This window comes from Sus scrofa, chromosome 10 (genome assembly GCF_054392235.1).
Source record: "Sus scrofa isolate SSC_HxYL_T2T_F1_AM1 chromosome 10, Sscrofa_HxYL_maternal_Yorkshire_Landrace_v2.0, whole genome shotgun sequence".
NCBI classification, from domain to species: Eukaryota; Metazoa; Chordata; class Mammalia; order Artiodactyla; family Suidae; genus Sus; species Sus scrofa.
In genome coordinates, this window is record NC_139392.1 from 52,224,529 (window position 1) to 52,243,681 (window position 19,153).

At 38.4% G+C, this 19,153-nt stretch overlaps 1 pseudogene; it reads left to right on the plus strand.

Annotated features, from left to right (window-relative positions):
* Positions 1–5,973: 5,973 nt before the first annotated feature.
* Positions 5,974–6,624, plus strand: LOC110255595 (glycine cleavage system H protein, mitochondrial-like; annotated as a pseudogene).
* Positions 6,625–19,153: the final 12,529 nt, after the last annotated feature.

The window sequence follows — 19,153 nt, forward strand, 5'->3', positions numbered from 1 at the left end:
ATAATCAAGGAAATGTAATTTTTTTTGGCAGCCCCTGCAACATGCGGAAGTTCCCAGGCTAGGTTTTGAACCTGTGCCATAGCAGTGATCCAAGCAGCTATAGTGACAATGCTGGATCCTTAACCTGGTGTGTCACAGAAGAACTCCAAGGAAATGTAAACTTAGATAACAAATGATATTTTTGCCCCACAGCTTAGCAACAATAAAAAATAATGTTCAGTGTTAAAGTGAATGTGAAAAAGAATAGGTATCCATACCGGTAAGAATGTCAATTGACATAGCATTTTAGAAGAGCAATTTGGATACATTTATTGGTTAAAATTTTGTATAGTTTTCAACCCAGTAATATTTCAACACACCAACATTTTTGTTCCTGTGCATAGCATGGCATATCTAAGAATGTTCATTACTTTATTGTGTAAAATATTAGAAAAAAAAGTCATTCAAAATATTCATAGGGAGTTCCCATTGCGGGAACCTGACTCAGTGTCTGTGAAGATGCAGGTTCGATCCCTGGCCCTGCTCAGTGGGTTAAGGATCTGGTATTGCTGCAAGTGGTCACAGATGCAGCCTGAATCTAGCATTGCTGTGGCTGTTTCATTCACTGGCAGTTGAAGCTCCAATTCAACCTCTAGCCTGGGAACTTCCATATGCCACAGGTGTGGCCATAGAAATACAATAAAATAAAATATTCATAGGGTAGAAGAATAATATGGAATAATCCTGTCAAGTAAACTATGCTTTTATTACAATTCATGAAATACTATGAAGTAAACATGAAAGTTAAGGCTATGATCCTAGCACAATATAGATCTCTAGGACATATTTTTCTAAGTGAAAATGCAAGTCACAGAGGGAAAGGAACAGTTTAATAATTATATTTTCAAGAAAAGCCACAAAATATACCACACATCTTTTTTTTTTTTTTTTTGCTATTTCTTTGGGCCGCTTCCTGCGGCATATGGAGGTTCCCAGGCTAGGGGTCGAATCGGAGCTGTAGCTCCCAGCCCATGCCAGAGCCACAGCAACGCTGGATCCAAGCTGTGTCTGCAACCTACACCACAGCTCACGGCAACGCCGGATTGTTAACCCACTGAGCAAGGGCAGGGATTGAACCCGCAACCTCATGGTTCCTAGTCGGATTCGTTAACCACTGCGCCACAACGGGAACTCCAATTTTGTAGTTCTTAATCAGATTGAGGAAGTTCCCTTCTGAGTGTGCTGAGAATTGTTATTATGAGTAAATTTTAGATTTGGGAAGAGGAAATGAGCACTGAAAGAACCAAGATGCAAAGTCCAAGAGGAAATTGAGTAGAAATGTCCAAAGAATACAAGGCACAGAAAGGAAAAATTTGGTGGTATAGGAGAGCTTAGTAGACCAGCTGGTGATATCTGAAGATAAAAGGATGCCTGAACTAGACTGTAGTCAGAATTCAGTCATCGTCATTGTTTGGGGAGTATTTGGAGCTCAGAGTTTGCTCGTGTGTCAGGATGTTACCCAATTGGTTGGGGGTGGTGGGAGGGTAGATGGCTACTGGTTTAAAACACTGGACTTACAGATTTAACCCCTGAGCTCTTCTCAGCAGAGCTGCTTCTGCATGGCTCACCATCAGTGCTACCCAGGTCAGTGTAGTGCAGGTATCAGACCTATCTTTGTTCTCTTCATAACCCACAACAGGCTCTTGCTGAACTAATACATGATTTTTTTTTTTGCAAGAAGCTGCAAGGGACTTTAATACAATAATTATTTTCTTTGTAATAGGTCTTTGTTTCTTTTTTGCCAACTAAAGTGCTCATCATACAGCCTTTTCTTCCATCTCAGCAAAAACATCTTACTGGATCTAAGTCACAATATAAGGATTCTTTCAGCACTAGATATTTATTACCTAATGTATTGCAAGGAAATGACCCAATCTTTCTGAGTAAGAAATATGGCATATAAAGAAGATAAGCACATGAAGAGAAGCTCAACATCTTCAACTCTCAAGGACATGCATATTAAAACCACTAGATACTACATAGTACCTGCTAGGAGGGCTATAATTAAAAAAGGAAAAAAGTATTGGTGAGGATATGAAGACTTTGGAGGACTCATATACTGCTGGTGGAAATGTAGAATGGTGCAGGTTCTGTGGAAAACAGTTTGGCAGCTCCTCAAAAATTTAATCACAGAGTTAGTATATGACCCAGCAATTCCACTCTTAGGCGTATATCCACATGGTCAAACAAAATCTTTTCTCTCTCTCTTTTTTTTTTTTTTGGTCTTTTTAGAGCCACTCCCACAGCATATGGATGATCCCAGGCTAGGGGTCCAATTCAAACTGTAGCCACCGGCCTATGCCACAGCCACAGCAACTTGGGATCTGAGCCGTCTGCAACCTACACCACAGCTCACTGCAATGCTGGATCCTTAACCCACTGAGCGAGGCCAGGGATCAAGCCTGTGTCCTCATGGTTGCTAGTCAGATTCATTTCCAGTGAGCCACGACAGGAACTCTACAAAATCTTGTATACGAATGTTTATAGCACTATTCACAACAGCTAAAAAGTAGAAACAATTCAAATGTCTGACTATTGATGAAACATAAAATACTTTTAAGTAATAAGACATTTTTGTGTAACTAAATAGACGTGCAAAGAGATTTACTACTTTTATCTCTCTGAAATGCTCCCTCTTCTTTTGCAAAAAAACATAAAGATTGTATATGAGCAGAGGGTGTAATTACCTAGTAAACACACAGAGAGATAATGTTAGTAGTAGAATCTGTCTTGGTAGACTATCAAAAGCTATCTTTCCAATTCTAAATTTGGGGACCCCCCTGCATGACCTCAGCTTCCATCTTAAGAAATGAGAAAAAGAAGGGTAAATGAAATCCAAAATAAGCAGAAGAAAGAAAATAATGAAGATAAGAATAAATCAATAAAACTAAAAAATTAGAAAGCCAATAGAGAATGTCGAAAAACTTTCCAGATAAAACAATGAAAATCTTTTTGATCACTGATTAGCGGAAACTGCTTTAGACATAACACCAAAAGCACGATTCGTATAATAAAGAATATCAAAGAATGTTCTAGATAAAACAATGAAAATCTTTTTGATCACTGGTTAGGGGAAAATGTTTTTAGATATAACACCAAAAGTGCAATTCAAGATTATGAACTTTTCCAAAATATACTCTTAAGAGATGGGAGGGCATGCAAATCACATAATGGATAAAGGACTTGTATCCAGTATGTATAAAGAAACATTTTAAACTAAATAATAAAACAACACAATAAAAATTGGGCAAAAGATGTGAAGCTGCTTCACCAAAGAAGATCTACGGATGCAAGCAAGAACTTTATGTAGATACTCAACATGATGAGGCCTTAAGGAAATGCAAATTAATACCACAATAAGATATTATTCTACATGTACTGAAACGGCTAACAATAAAGAAAATGATGGGCTATACCAGATCGACAACAGTGTGAAGGAACTAGACCTCTAATAAATGATGATGGGAAGGTAAAATTACACAACCACACTGGAAAACTGCCTGGAAGTTCCTTAAAAAATTGAAAACTAAAAAATATTATTGAAAGAAATGAGAGATTATCTAAATAAGTGGAAAGAGATCCCATGGCCATGGATAGGAAGACAACATTATCAACAATGGCAGTGCTTCCCGAATTGATCTACAGATTCAACGCAATTCCTAGAAGAATCCTAGTTGGCTACTTTGTAGAAATTGACAAGCTGATCCTAAAATTCATGTGGAAACTCAAGGGAACCAGACAAGTAAAATAATCTTAAAAAAGGAGAACAAGGGAGTTCCTCTTGTGGTGTAGCACAAATGAACCCTACTAATATTCCTGAGGATGCGGGTTCCATCCCTGGCCTTGCTCAGTGGGTCAGGGATCTGGTGTTGCCAAGAGCTGTGATGTAGGTCGCAGATGTGGCTCGGATCTGGTGTTGCTGTGGCTGGGGTATAAGTTGGCAGCTGTAGCTGTAGCTGTACCCCTAGCCTGGGGAACTTCCATTATATGTCATGTGTGGCCTTAAAAAAAAAAAAAAAAAGAACAGGAGTTCCTGTCGTGCCTCAGTGGTTAATGAGTATGACTAGGAACTGTGAGGTTGCAGGTTCGATCCTTGGCCTCGCTCAGTGGGTTAGGAATCCGGCGTTGCAGTGACCTGTGGTGTAGGTCACAGACATGGCTCGGATCTGGTGATCTGGTGTTGCTGTGGCTCCAATTAGACCCCTAGCCTGAGAATGTCCATACACTCGGGTGCGGCCCTAAAAAGACAAAAAGACAAAACAAACAAATGAACACCCCCCCCCCCAAACAAACAAACAAACAAAAGAACATGTCAGAGGATTCACATATCCTGATTTCAAGAAAACAACAGTAATAAGACTGTGGACTAGTGGCATAAGTAGACATATAAATCAAAGGAACAGGAATGGTTTTTGACAAGGGTGCAAAGACTAGTCTTTCAGTGGGAAGTATTTCAACAAACAGTTCTACAAAACTTTTTACATGTAAAAGATATAACTGGCCCCCACTTCACATTATAAATAAAATTAACAAAAAATGGTTCAAAGACCTAAATGTTAGAGCTAAAACTACAAAACCCTTAGAATTAATTCTAAGGGGAAATTTTCATGACATTAGCCTTCATGACAATTTCTTGAGTGTAACACCAAAAGCACCAAAGTGACAACATAAGTAAAAATATGTAGATTGGACTACATCAAAATTAAAACCTTCTGGGGAGTTCCCATTGTAGTGCAGCAGAAACGAATCCAACTAGGAAACATGAGGTTGTGGGTTCGATCCCTGGCCTCACTCAGTGGGTTGAGAATCTGGTGTTGTGGTGAGCAGTGGTGTGGGTTGCAGACGTGGTTTGGATCTGGTGTTGCTGTGGCTGTGGTGTAGGCTGGCAGCTGTAGCTCTGATTAGTCCTCTAGCTTGGGAACCTCCATATGCCACAGGTGCGGCCCTAAAAAGACAAAAAAGACAAAAAAAAAATTTAAAAACTTCTGTGCATCAAAGTCACAATAAACAGTGTGAAAAGGCAGCCTATGAAATAGGAGAGATTATTTGCAAATTATATATTTGAAAGAGGTTAATATTCAGACTATGTGAAGAACTTCTGTTATTCATTATCAACAACAAAAATCCCAACAACCCCATTAAGAACAGGAAAAGGACTTAGTCATTTCTCCAGAAAAGAGATACAAAAGATCAACAAGCCCATGGAAAGAGACTCAACATGAATAATCATTAAGGAGATGCAAATTAAACCCACCATAAGATATCACCTCACACTCATTAAGGTAGCTACAGGAAAATAACACGTGTATTAGCAAGGATGTGGAGAAAGTGGAAAATTTTGGCACTGTCGATGGGAATGTAAAATGATGCTGCCACTATGGAGAACAGTATGGCAATTTCTTAAACATTAAAAAATTGAATTACTATATGACCCAGCAATTCCACTTCAGCGTATATACCTGAAAGAATTGAAATCAAGGACTTCAAGAGTTTTTTGTACATCATAACAGCATTATTCAGTAGCCAAAATGCAGAACCAGCCTACGTATACATTAGTGGTGAATAATAAAAGGTGATATAAATATGTATATGTATAATATGTACACACACAAGGGAATATTATTCATCCTTAAAAAGTAGGAAATTCTAACACAGCTACGATATGGTCTGCTATGTGAAACAAGCTGGTCACAAAAACACAAATACTGTACAACTCCACTTAAATGAAGTACCTAGAATCATCAAATTCATGGACTCAGCTGGGAGAATGGTGATTGCCAGAGGCTGGGAGGAAGAGAGAATTCGGGTGGTTGTTTAATGCATACAGGGTTTCAGTTTTGCAGGATGATAATGGATCTAGAGATTGATTGCATAACAGTGGGAATGTACGTAATACTAATGAACCACACATTTAAAAATGGTTAAGATGGGCGAATGGCTCCGAGTTTGCGGGCTGCAGTCTCCAATCTGCGCGCCATTTCTGCGCCCGTAGCGCCCTGCCTGCCGCAGCCTTGGGGGCTGCGGGTGGGCGTCGTCCGGGTGCTGCGCACCGGCCCTGCTCTGCTCTCGGTGCGAAAATTCACAAACGTGAATGGATAACAACAGAAAATGGCATTGGAACAGTGGGAATCAGCAAGTTTGCACAGGAAGCTTTGGCAGATGTTGTTTACTGTAGTCTGCCTGAAGTTGGGAAAAAATTGAACAAACAAGATTTTAGTGGTGTAAGTCTTTGTCTTCCTTTCTCTTGGGCCTCTCAGGATAATGTTGAATAAAAGTGGTGAGAGTAGATCTGATCTTAGGAGAGAAAGCATTTAGCATTTCATCATTAGAGGAGTTTGGTGCTTTGGAAAGTGTGAAAGCTGCTAGTGAACTCTGTTCTCCTCTATCAGGAGAAGTAACTGAAATTAATGAAGCTCTAGCCCAAAATCCAGGACTTGTCAACAAACCTTGTTATGAAGATGGGTGGCTGATCAAGATGACACTCAGTAACCCTTCAAAACTGGATGAATTAATGAGTGAATAAACATATGAGAAATAGATAAAATCTATTGAGGAGTGAAAGTGGAACCCCTAAATAAACTAGTTTGAAACAACTTAAAAAAAATGGTTAAGATGATAAGTTTTATGTTCTGTACATTTTACCACAATTGAAAAAGAAAATATGGACGTAAATCTTCATGACTTTGAATTTGGCCATGGACACCAAAGGCACAAACAACAAAAGAAATAGATAAATTGGACTTCAAAATTAAAAAATTTGTGTTTCAACAGACACTATCAAAAAAGTTGAAGACAATCCATAGCATGGGAGAAAATATCTGCAAATCATATATCTAGCAACAGACTTATGTGTATATATATAGAATATATAACTAATAATAAAAGAGAAGTAACTACTTTAAAATAGTAAAATGAATAGACTTTTTTTAAAGGAGATAGAGAAATGAGCAATAAGCATATGAGAAGAACCTAAACATTATTAGTCAACAGGAAAATGAAAGTCAAAACCACAAGGACATATCATTTCTCACCCAGCTGAATGGCTATAATAAAAAATGTAGATAATAGCAAGTATTAGTGAGAATATAGAGAAATTGGAATCCTCATACACTTCTGTTGAGAATGCAAAATTGTGCAGCCTCTTTGAAAAATAGTCTAGTATTTCCTCAAAAAATTTAAAGTTATCATTTGCCCCAGTAATTTCATTCCTAGACATGTAACTAAGAGAAATGAACACAGATGTCCACACAAAGACTTGCAAATGAATATTCAAAGCGGCATTATTCATAATGGCCAAAAGTAGAAAAAAACCTAAATTTTTGTCAATTGATGAATAGATAAACAAAATGTGGTATGTACATAAAATGGGTTATTAGTCATTCATAAAAATGAATGAAGTATTGACAGACGCTATACTGTATATTGATACATGCTATACTGTTTATATTGATACACGCTATACTGTAGGTACTTAAAGGGTATTGGTTCCAGAAACCACCCCACGAATAAAACAATCTGTGATGCTCAAGTCCCTTATACAAATATTTGCCCATAACTTATACATATCCTCCTGTATCTTATCTATATATTACTTATAATATCTAATGTTATGTAAATTCTATGCAAATATTTCATGGTGGGTAGCAAATTCAAGTTTTGCTTTTTGTAACTTTATGACATTTTTTCCAATATTTTCAGTCCACAGTTGGTTGAAGCCACAGACGTGGAACCTGGATCTACAGAGGGCTGACTGTACATGAGTAAAACTTAAAAGATTATACTAAATGAAAGAAGTCAGTCACAAAAAAGGCATGAAAATATTGAGTATAGGCAAGTCCATAGAAGCAGAAAGTAGATTAGAGGTTGTTCAGGATTGGGAGTAAGACAGGATAGAGGATTGGTTAGATAATAAGGAGGATGGTGCATCTTTTCTGAAGTTATTAAATGTTCTAAAATTGTGATGATGCACAACTCTATGATTATAGTAAAAACCATGGAATCATATATATATATATATATATATTTTTTTTTTTTTTTTTTTTTTTTGGTCTTTTTGCCATTTCTAGGGCCGCTCCCGAGTCATATGGAGGTTTCCAGGCTAGGGGTCTAATCGGAGCTGTAGCTGCCGGCCTATGCCACAGCCATAGCAACATAGGATCTGAGCCGAGTCTTCGACCTACACCACAGCTCATGGCAACACCGGATCTTTAACCCACTGAGCAAGGCCAGGGATTGAACCCACAACCTCATGGTTCCTAGTCGGATTCATTAACCACTGAGCCACGATGGGAACTCTGGAATCATATATTTTAAATGGCTGAATTTTACAATATGTGAACCATAATACTGTTGTAAAAAAAAAGTTTTATATTTTTCAATGTACATATGGGACTTCCTTGATTAAATTTTAATTGTTTTATTCCCTTTGATACTATTACAAATGGAAGTATTTTATTTTCATACTGTTTATTAGTAGTGTATAGGAAAACAACTGATTTTTGCATATTTAATTTTTCTCCTGTAATACTGCTGAACTTTTTAATTAAATCTAACAGTTTTGAGGGCTTTCTGGTGTGGGTTTTTTAGAGTGTTCTATATATAAGGTCATGTTGTGTGAAATAGAGATAGCTTTTTTTTTTTTTTTTTTTTGTCTTTTTGCCTTTTCTAGGGCTTCTTCCTGAGGCATATGGAGTTTCCCAGGCTAGGGGTCTAATCGGAGCTGCAGCCACCGGCCTGCGCCACAGCCACAGCCACAGGAACACGGGATCTGGGATCTGAGCCGCGTCTGTGACCTACACCACAGCTCACAGCGACAGCGGATCCTTAACCCACTGAGAAAGGCCAGGGATTGAAGCCGCAACCTCATGGTTCCTAGTCAGATTGGTTAACCACTACACCACGACGGGAACTCCAAAATAGAGGTAGTTTTACACAATTTTATTTATCTTGTGTAATTGCTCTGGCTAGAACCTCTAGTTTAATGTTAAATAGAAAAAGGAAGAGTGAATATTAAAGTCTTACTCCTGGTCTTAGGGGGAAAGCTTTCAGGATTTCATCATTAAGTATGATGTTAGTTATGGTTTTTCATGGGTGAGCTTTATCAGGTGAGAAAGTTCCCTTCCATTCCTAGTTTGTCAAGGTTTCTTTGTTTGCTATTGTGGGATTTTGTTGTTTTGTTGCTGTTTGGATTTTTTTTTTTGTATGTTTGTTTGTTTGTTTTACCAAGAATTGGTCCTAGATTTTGTCAAATGTGTTTTCTGTTTCTATCAAAAATCTGATCATGCGATTTTCTTTTCTTTCCTTGCATTAAATTCCACTTGAATTTATGGTGTATAATCCTTTTTATATGTTGTTACATTAATTTTGCTAGCATTATGTTTAGTTATATAAAAGGAGTCAATTTTAGATAGCATATAAGTAAATCTCATTTTAACATTTATTCTGCAAGTCTCTACCTTTTATTTGGAGAAATTATTTTAGATTTAATTTAATTATTGATGATACAATTTTCATCTACCATTTTGATATTTTTTCTGTCTTAAATCTTTTTTATTCCTCTTATCCTCTATTACTGCTTTTTTTGTGTGTTAGTTTCTAGTGTATCAATTTGATTCCCTTGACATTTCCTTTACTATATGTTTTGAGTTTTTTAACTGATCACTCAGGGAGCTTAGCATTAACATTTTAATTTAAAATAATGTTTCTTTTTTGTCTTTTGTCTTTTTAGGGCTGCACCCACAGCCTATGGAGGTTCCAAGACTAGGGGTTGAATCAGAGCTGTAGTCACTGGCCTACACTGCAGCCACAGCAATGCTAGATCTGAGCTGTGTCTGTGACCTCCACCGCAGCTCACGGCAATGCCAGATCCTTAACCCACTGAGTGAAGTGAGGCCAGGGATGGAACCTGCATCCTCATGGATGCTAGTCAGATTTGTTTCTGTTGAGCCATGATGGGAACTCCTAAAATAATCTCTTTTAAATTGTATTTCCTTAATTTCAATACTATTAAAAAACTATGTTCCTTTACGACTCAGTCCCTCCCCTTCAAGCTATTGTTTCAAAAATATCTTTTTAAATTATGTGTCCATCAACAAGATTATTGCTTCATAAAGTTGACTTTTAAATTAGGAAAAAATCAGTTGCAAGAAAATACATTTTAGTCTCTTGAGTTTTTCTTGTAGTCTGCTAGTAATCTCCCTCAATTTTTGTTGGGACTGTCTTAATTTCTCCTTGTGTCTTGAAAGATTATTATGTCATAGACATAGAATTCTTTGTTTACAATTTTATGTTTCATTACTTTGAATATGTCATCCTACTGCTCTCTGCTGCCCGTAGTTTTGGATGAGAAATCAGTCTTCAATGTTATTGAAAATATCTTATATATGAGGATTTACTTCTCTCTTGATATTTTCGAGATCTCTGTCTTTGGCCTTTGACAGTGAAATTTAAGATGTCTAGGTGGGGATCTATTAGAGGTCATCTTCATTGGATCTCATTGAGTTACTTGCATGTGTACATCAATGATTTTCAGTAAAATTGGTGATTACTGCTTCAAATAGTCTTTCTGTTCAGTTTTATCTTTATCTCTTTCTGGGATTCCTACTATGCATATTTTGGTATGTTTGATGATGTCCCACAGGTGTCTCAGGATCTGTTTATCTTTTTCATCTTTTTTCTTTTTGTTTCCTAGAAAGGAAATCTCAGTTGACCTATCTTTAAGTTCACTGATTCTTCCTTCTGCTAGTTCATATCTGGAGTTGAATCATTCTAGTGAATTTTCAATTTGTTATTTTACTTTTCAGTTCCAGAATTTTTACATGGTTCCTTCTTATAATTCCTCTTTTTTATTCTCTAATTGATGAAATATCATTCTTTTTTTTTTTTCTAGGGCTGCAGGTGCAGCATATGGAAGTTCTCAGGCCAAGGGTCGAATCAGAGCTACAGCTGCCAGCCTATGCCACAGCCACAGTGGTGCTGAATCTGAGCTGCATCTGCTACCTACACCACAGCTTGCAGCAATGCCAAATCCTTAACCCACTAAGTGGGGCCAGGGATCAAACCCACATCCTCATGAATAATAGTCAGGTTCATTTTGGCTGAGCCACAACAGGAACTCCTGAGATATCATTCTTATACTTTCCTTTAGCTTTTTGAACATATGTTAACTTGATCATTTAAAGTCTTTGTCTATTAAGTCCAGTATCTGGGCACCCTCAGGGACAGTTTCTATTTTTTTTTCATATTAATGGGCCATATTTTCTTGTTTTGTTTCATGTTTCTTAATAGTTATTGAAAACTAGACTTTATATTGAATAAATTTGACTCATAATATTAAATTTAAGGTGTAGAGCACATTCCTTTGATTCATTTGTACATTGTGATATGATAGTAAATGTAGTTATATATCACATTACATAATTATAGTACAATATTATTATCTCTATTCACTATATTGTGCATTAGAACTCTATGGATTATTTGCTGCTCATTACATATTTACCTTAAACACCATCACTCTTATAATTTCCCCCCAGATTTTTTACAGATTTAACAATTTTAGATTCCATGTATCAGTGATATCATATAGCACTTATCTTTATCTTTCTGATATATCCTACTAGCATGATGTTTAAGGTCCATCCATGTTGTCACAGATAGTAGCCTCCCTTTTTCATGGATGAATAATATTTCACTGTGTATGTATACCCATGTCTTTTTTATCCATTCATCCATGGATATATATTTGGGTTGTTTGTATACCGTGGCTTTTGTGAATAATACTGCAGTAAATATGAGAGCACATATATCTCATTAAAATCCTGTTTTTGGAGTTCCTGCTGTGGTGCAGTGGGTTAAGAATCAAAATGCGGTGGCTTGGGTTGCTGTGGAGCTGCAGGATCAATCCCTGTCCCAGCACAGTGTGTTAAAGGATCCAGCATTGCCAAAACCTCAGCGCAGATTCAGTCCCTGGCCTGGGAACTTCCATATGCCATAGGTATAGCTATTAAAAAAAAAAAAAAAAAACAACTTATTTTCTTTTTTTTTTTTTTTTTTTTTTTTTTTGCTATTTCTTTGGGCTACTCCCGCGGCATATGGAGGTTCCCAAGCTAGGGGTCAAATCAGAGCTGTAGCCACTGGCCTATGCCAGAGCCACAGCAAAGCAGGATCCGAGCCACGTCTGCAAGGGCAGGGACTGAACCCGAAACCTCATGGTTCCTAGTCGGATTCGTTAACCACTGCGCCACGACAGGAACTCCTATTTTCATTTCTTTTGGGTATATACCCAGAAATGGAATTGTTGGATTGTATGGTAGTTTTAGTTTTAACTTTTTTGAGGAAACGTCATATATATATGTACACGTTTTTTGTCTTTTTGTCTTTTTTAGGGATGCAGGTGTGTCATATGGAAGTTCCCAGGCTAGAGGTCTAATTGGAGCTGTTGCTGCCAGCCTACACCAGAGCCACAGCAATGCCAGATCTGAGCCGAATCTGTGACGTACACCACAGCTCACAGCAACACCAGATTCTCAACCCACTGAGCGAGGCCAGGAATCGAACCCACAGCCTCATGGTTCCTAGTTGAATTGTTTCCACTGCACCACGATGGGAACTCCAACTTTATATTATTTTTTATATTAGTTGGGCCAATTTTCATTCCCACCAATAATGTTTACATGAGGGATCCCTTTCACCATATCCTCTACAGCATCTGTCGTCTCTTGTCTTCTAGACAATAGTGATTTAAATACATATGAGGTGATATCTCATTGTGCTTTTGATTTGCATTTCCCTGATGATTAGTGATGTTGGGCATCTCTTTTTATGTGGTTTTGGTCATTTTTTGGTCCTCTTTGGAAAAATATCTGTTTAGTTCTTCTATCCACTTTTAAATTGAATTGTTTGGGGTTTCTTTGTTATTATTATTATTATTTGCTTTTTAGGGCTGCACCCATGGCATATGGAAGTTCCCAGGCTAGGGGTCAAATTGGAGCTGCAGCAGCTGGCCTACATCACAGCCACAGCATAGTAGGATCCAAGCCATGTCTGTGACCTACACCACAGTGCACAGCAATGCTGGATCCCCAACCTGCTGAGTGAGGCCGAGAATTGAACCTGCATCCTCATGGATACTAGTTGGATTTGTTTCCACTGCGCCACAATGGGAACTCCAAAATTTTAAATCGTGGTATTTCGTTTTTAAAAAATTTTATTTTTTTTATTGTAGTTGATTTATAACGTTCTGTCAATTTTTGCTGTACAGCCTTTTTTTTTTTGTCTTTTGTCTTTTGTCTTTTTAGGGCCACATGCACAGCATATGAAGATTCCCAGGCTAGGGTCTGAATCAGAGCTGTAGCTGCCAGCCTATGCCACAGCCACAGCAACGCCAGATCTGAGCCGCATCTGTGACTTACACCACAGCTCATCGTAATGCTGGATCCTTAACCCACTGAGCAAGGCCTGGGAGTGAACCCTCAACCTCACGGTTCCTAGTCGGATTCGTTTCCGCTGCACCACGGTGGGAACTCCTACAGTCGTTTTTCTTATTAAGCTGAATGAGTTCTTTATATATTTTGGGTATTAACTCCTTATCTGATATATGGCTTGAAAAAATTTTCTTCCATTCTGCAAGTTGCCTTTTCCTTTTATTATTCTTTTGCTGCGCAGAAGCTTTCGACTTTGATACAGCTCTATTTGTTGCTTTTGTTGTTTGTCCTTTTGTCAACATATTCAGAAAATCGTTGCCAAGACCAGTATCAGTGAGCTTCTTCCCTATGTTTTCTTCTAGGAATTTTGTGGTATCTGCTCTTACAGTTAAGTCTTTTATGCGTTTTGGGTTAATTTCTGTGAGTGGTATGAGATAGGGGTCCAATTTCATTGTTCTGCATTTCTGAAAACACAGCATTTAAAATAACATAATGTGTAGTTCCAGCTGAGGTGCAGTAGTTTAATGATCTGGCTTGTCTCTGTGGAAGCACCGGTTCAATCCTCAGCCCAGAAATGTGGATTAAGATTCCAGTGATGCTGCAACTCTGGCATAGGTTGCAGCTCCAGCTCAGATTCCATCCCTGGCCTGGGAACTTCTATATGCCACCAGCTGAAAAAGAAGTAAAAACAAACACACAAACAAACAAACAAAAACATAATGTGGCAATTCCGGAAATCACACCTCCCAGATCTTTTGTTACTGTTACTTTTTTCAGTTACTGTTTGTGTGTTTAGTGACTTTTTTGAATTCTATAAAGTATGTATAGGGGTCAAATCAGAGCTGTAGCTGCTGGTCTATGCCACAGCCACAGCAACACCAGATCTGAGCCGCATCTGTAACCTACACCACAGCTCATGGCAATGTTGGATCCTCAACCCACTGAGCAAGGCCTGGGATTGAACCTGCAACCTCATGGTTCAATCTTTGCTTAGTTAGCTTACTGTGAAGTCTTTGCTTAGCTAGCTTACTGGTCAGCTAATGATTGGATGGAGATTCTCTTGACTACCTGGAACCAATAAAACCACCAAAGAGATTCTTCGTACATATTGGTCCATCCCTTCAACACACATTCACACAGTTTGCCACACTCTGCCTTAGCATTTGCTTCCTGCTTGTGAAGAACCTCAAGGTCAGCTAGAGGCAAGAGCTTAAGCCCTCCTCAAGTGTTTGATGATCATGTGTGCAGCCCTATGCATTTGCCTGACCTTCTCAATTCCAAGGAATATTGGAAATTGTCAAAGTTCTCATGAACATCTCATTTTTCTGCCTTTGCTTTTAAGTTTTATGGGTAATCTACTGTTTATTCCCAACGGCTACATTACATTTTTGTTTTGTTTTGTTTTCTTTTTGTCCATCCCATAGGTATATGGAAGTTCCCAGGCCAGGGATCTCATCTGAGCTGGAACCATGACCTACAGCACAACTGCAGCATTGTCAGATCCTTAATCTACTGTGCTGGGCTGGGAATTGAACCTGCACTTCCACAGAGACAAGCCAGATCATTAACCCACTACACCACAGCAGGAACTCCTGTTACATTGCATTTATTGTTATAGGTTGCCTTTGATGGCCATAAAATTAAAACATTTGCTAGTAAATGCTTTTTACTAATATCCTCTTGGAATTACTTTTTTTGGTTAGGTCCCAAATAAGCATTAACTCCGCTATCTTGGAAAAATAATATGATCTGTTATATTTCTATTTTGAATAGTTTTTAGAAAAGCTTTTAAAAATCACCTTTATTGAATGAACAATCCACAAACACAAGTTAATTATATGCAAATCAATATTCTCTCTGGGGAGTTCCCGTTCCGGTTCAGTGGTTAAGGAATCCGACTAGAAACCAGGAGGTTGTGTGTTGGATCCCTGGCCTCGATAAGTGGGTTAAGGATCCTGAGCTGTGGTGCAGGTCAAAGATGAGGCTTGGATCTGGCTTTGCTGTGGCTCTGACATAGGCCGGCGGCTACAGCTTTGATTAGACCCCTAGCCTGGGAACCTCCATATGCCGCAGGTGCGGCCCAAAGAAGACAAAAAGACCAAAAAAAAAAAAAAAAAAAAAAAAACAACAACAACAACAACAAAAACCTCTCTGCTTCCCAGCATTTCATGTTGCACTCTCAGTATATGGAGGTTCCAGGCTTGGGGTCCAATCAGAGCTACAGGTGCCACCCTACACCACAACTCACAGCAACGCGGGATCCTTAACCCACTGAGTGAGGCCAGAGATTAAATCTGCAACCTCATGGTTCCTAGTCAGATTCATTTCTGCTGCGCCACAATGTGAACTCAGAGAAACAATTCTTATGTTTAAGTATAATTTGCTTGCTTGAAAGCTGCCTAAAATAAACATAAAACATTTTTTTGTTTTTCTCATTTTATCTTTCCATCTACTGTTTTTAAAATTCTTTTTAAAATTTCGAATTAAAAAAATGTTAATAAGCAATGTCTTTTATCATTATATAGGTCTTACACAAATTTTGTTAAATTCACCCCTAAGTATTTCATATTTCTGATGCTATTGAAAATATTTTTTATTAATAGATTTAAACTTTTAGAGCAATTTTATATTTCCAGAAACATTGAGCGGCTAGTGCAGAGAATTTCCAAATACTCCCAGCATATAATTTCCACTCTTAATACCATCTTATATTTGTGGTATATAGTACATTTGTTATAATTAATCAACCAATATTGATACATTTTATAAGCTAAAGTCCCTAGTTCATTAAGATTGCCTTAGTTTTAACCTAATGTCCTTTTCTTTCCAGGATTCCACTACATTACACTTATTGTCATGTCTCCTTGGCTCTTCTTGGCTGTGACAGTTTCTTAGATTTTCTGTGTCTTTGAATGACCATAATGTTTTTGAGATATTCTGGCAAGATACATTGTAGGATGCCTTACTCATGGAATTTGACATTTTCCCTATGATCAGACTGGGATATGGATTTGTGAGAGGAAGATCACAAAACAAAGTGCCACAGTCATCATGTACTCAGGTCGCATATGATCAACATGCTTTGTGACAGATCACCCAGCTTGAGTGGTGTGTACAAGGGCCATTATCATCATGTAATCAGGTCACACGCTATCAACATGCTTTGTGACAGATCAGCTAAGTTTCTCTGCTCCTTCTTTCCCTACTATTCTCTTTGGAATGATATCACTATGTGCAGCACACACTGAAGAAGTGGAGAGATATTCACCCCATCCACTAGAGAAGAGTCTCTCCACAATTTATTTGTAATTCTTCTGCATGGGAGAGTTGTCTCTTTTCCACCCCTTATTAATGCCTTCAGTCACTCGTTTATATAGGATGGACTCATGGATATTTTCTTTATGCTATGAGGTATAATCTTAGACTACTTTATTTATTTTGTTCCTCAAATCATTCCAGCTTTGGCCATTGAGAGCTCTTTCCATGGTCTTCTGTGTCCCTTGTACATATGCATACGAATTATAGGAATTTTTGCTGTTGTTTTAATTTCTTTAAATTTTTCAATTAAAAAAAATTTTTTTTTAGAGCTGCACCTGTGGCGTATGGAAGTTCCCGGGCTAGGGACTGAACTGGAGCTGCAGCTGCAGGCCAACACCACAGCCACAGCAACCCCAGATCCGAGCAGCATCAGCTTGTGGCAATGCCTGATCCTTCACCCACTGAGAGAGGCCAGGAATTGAACCCACATCCTCATGGAGACTATGTTGGGTTCCTAACCCTCTGAGCCACAATGAGAACTCCATTGTTGTTGTTTTTAGCACATTCTTACTTTCCAGCTCTATGGATGCTTCTGACTCATTTTGTGTGAAATTTCCTGCACCAATCTTAGCATGTGTCACTTATCCAAAGAACCCTGGATTCTATTATTGAAGATTGAAATTAGAAACCAAGATCTGGGAGGCAGGTGTGTAAAATACTTTTGAAAATGATATAAAAATGGTGGTTAGGCCATAGTTGCTTAAATATGACATTGAAAGGAAAAATAAATTGGAAGTCATTAAAATTAAAACTTTTGTGCACTGAAGAACACTATAAAGAAAGTGAAAGATAGTGCATAGGATAGAAGAAAATACCTGCAAATCATATACCAGGTAAGAGTGTAATAGTCAGAATATATTAAAAAAAATACCTCTCATACCTCAACAATACAAAGTCAAACAATCCAATTAAAACCAGGCAAAGGAGTTCCCGTCGTGGCGCAGTGGTTAACGAATCCGACTAGGAACCATGAGGTTGTGGGTTCGGTCCCTGCCCTTGCTCAGTGGGTTAATGATCCAGCGTTGCTGTGATCTGTGGTGTAGGTTGCAGACGCGGCTCGGATCCCGAGTTGCTGTGGCTCTGGCGTAGGCCAGTGGCTACAGCTCCAATTTGACCCCTAGCCTGGGAACCTCCATATGCCGCGGGAGCAGCCCAAAGAAATAGCAAAAAGACAAAAAACAAACAAACAAACAAACAAAAAAACCAGGCAAAGCATTTCAATAGAATTTCTCTCAAGAAGATATACAAATGGACAAAAACCACATGAAAAAGTGGTCAATAATATTAGTCATTAGGAAAGTACAAATCAAAGCCATGATGAGAGAAATTGCATCACACCCACCAGAATGGCTGTAATTTTTAAGAAAAATAGCATGTGTGTTTGTGAAGATATGGAGAAACTGGAACCCTCATACATTGTTACTGGGGTTGTAAATTAGTACACCCATTTGGAGTTCCTCCAAGAGTCAAATATAGGAGTTCCTGCTGTGATGCAGTGGGTTAAGAATCTGACTGCAGTGACTCAGGTCACTGTGGAGGCACAGGTTCAATCCCCAACCTGGCGCTGTAGGTTAAAGGATCCAGTGTTGCCACAGCTCTGGCATAGGTCACAGCTGTGGCTTGGATCCAATCCCTGGCCCAGAAGCTTCCATATGCTGTGAGTATGGCCATAAAAAAAAAAAGTTAAATGCAGAGTTACCATATGACCCAGCAATTTCACTCTTAGAAATATACCCAAGAGAACTGAAAACATATACTGATGCAAAAACTTGTACATGAGTGTTCACACCAGCATTAATAATAACCAAAAGGGGAAAAACCTCAAATGTTCATCAACTGATACATGGATGGAATTTGAAAATATAGTGTTACATGAGTAAAGCCAGACACAATAGGTAACATGTAGTTTGATTCCAGTTACGTGAAATGTCCAGAGCAGGCGAATCCATTGAGAAAGTGGATTAGACGTGATTTCCAAATGATTCAGGGTGGGGGGAATTAAAGAATATGGGGTTTCCTTGGGGGCAATAGAAATATTCTGAACATAGATAATGATGCTGGTTGCATAACATTGTGGATCTATTAAAAATCCCTAAGCTGTACGCTTTCAAGTGGTTAGAATGATGTATTTTACATTGTGTGAATTTTACCTCAATAAAAAATTTAAGTGAGGAGTTCCCATCGTGGCTCAGTAGTTAATGAACCTGACTAGTATCCACGAGAACACAGTTCCATCCCTGGCCTGGCTCAATGGGTTAAGGATCTGGCGTTGCCGTGAGCTGTGGTGTAGGTCGCAGATGCGCCTCAGATCTGGCCTTACTGTGGCTATAGCTGTGGCTGTCAGCTACAGCTCCCATTTGACCCCTAGTCTG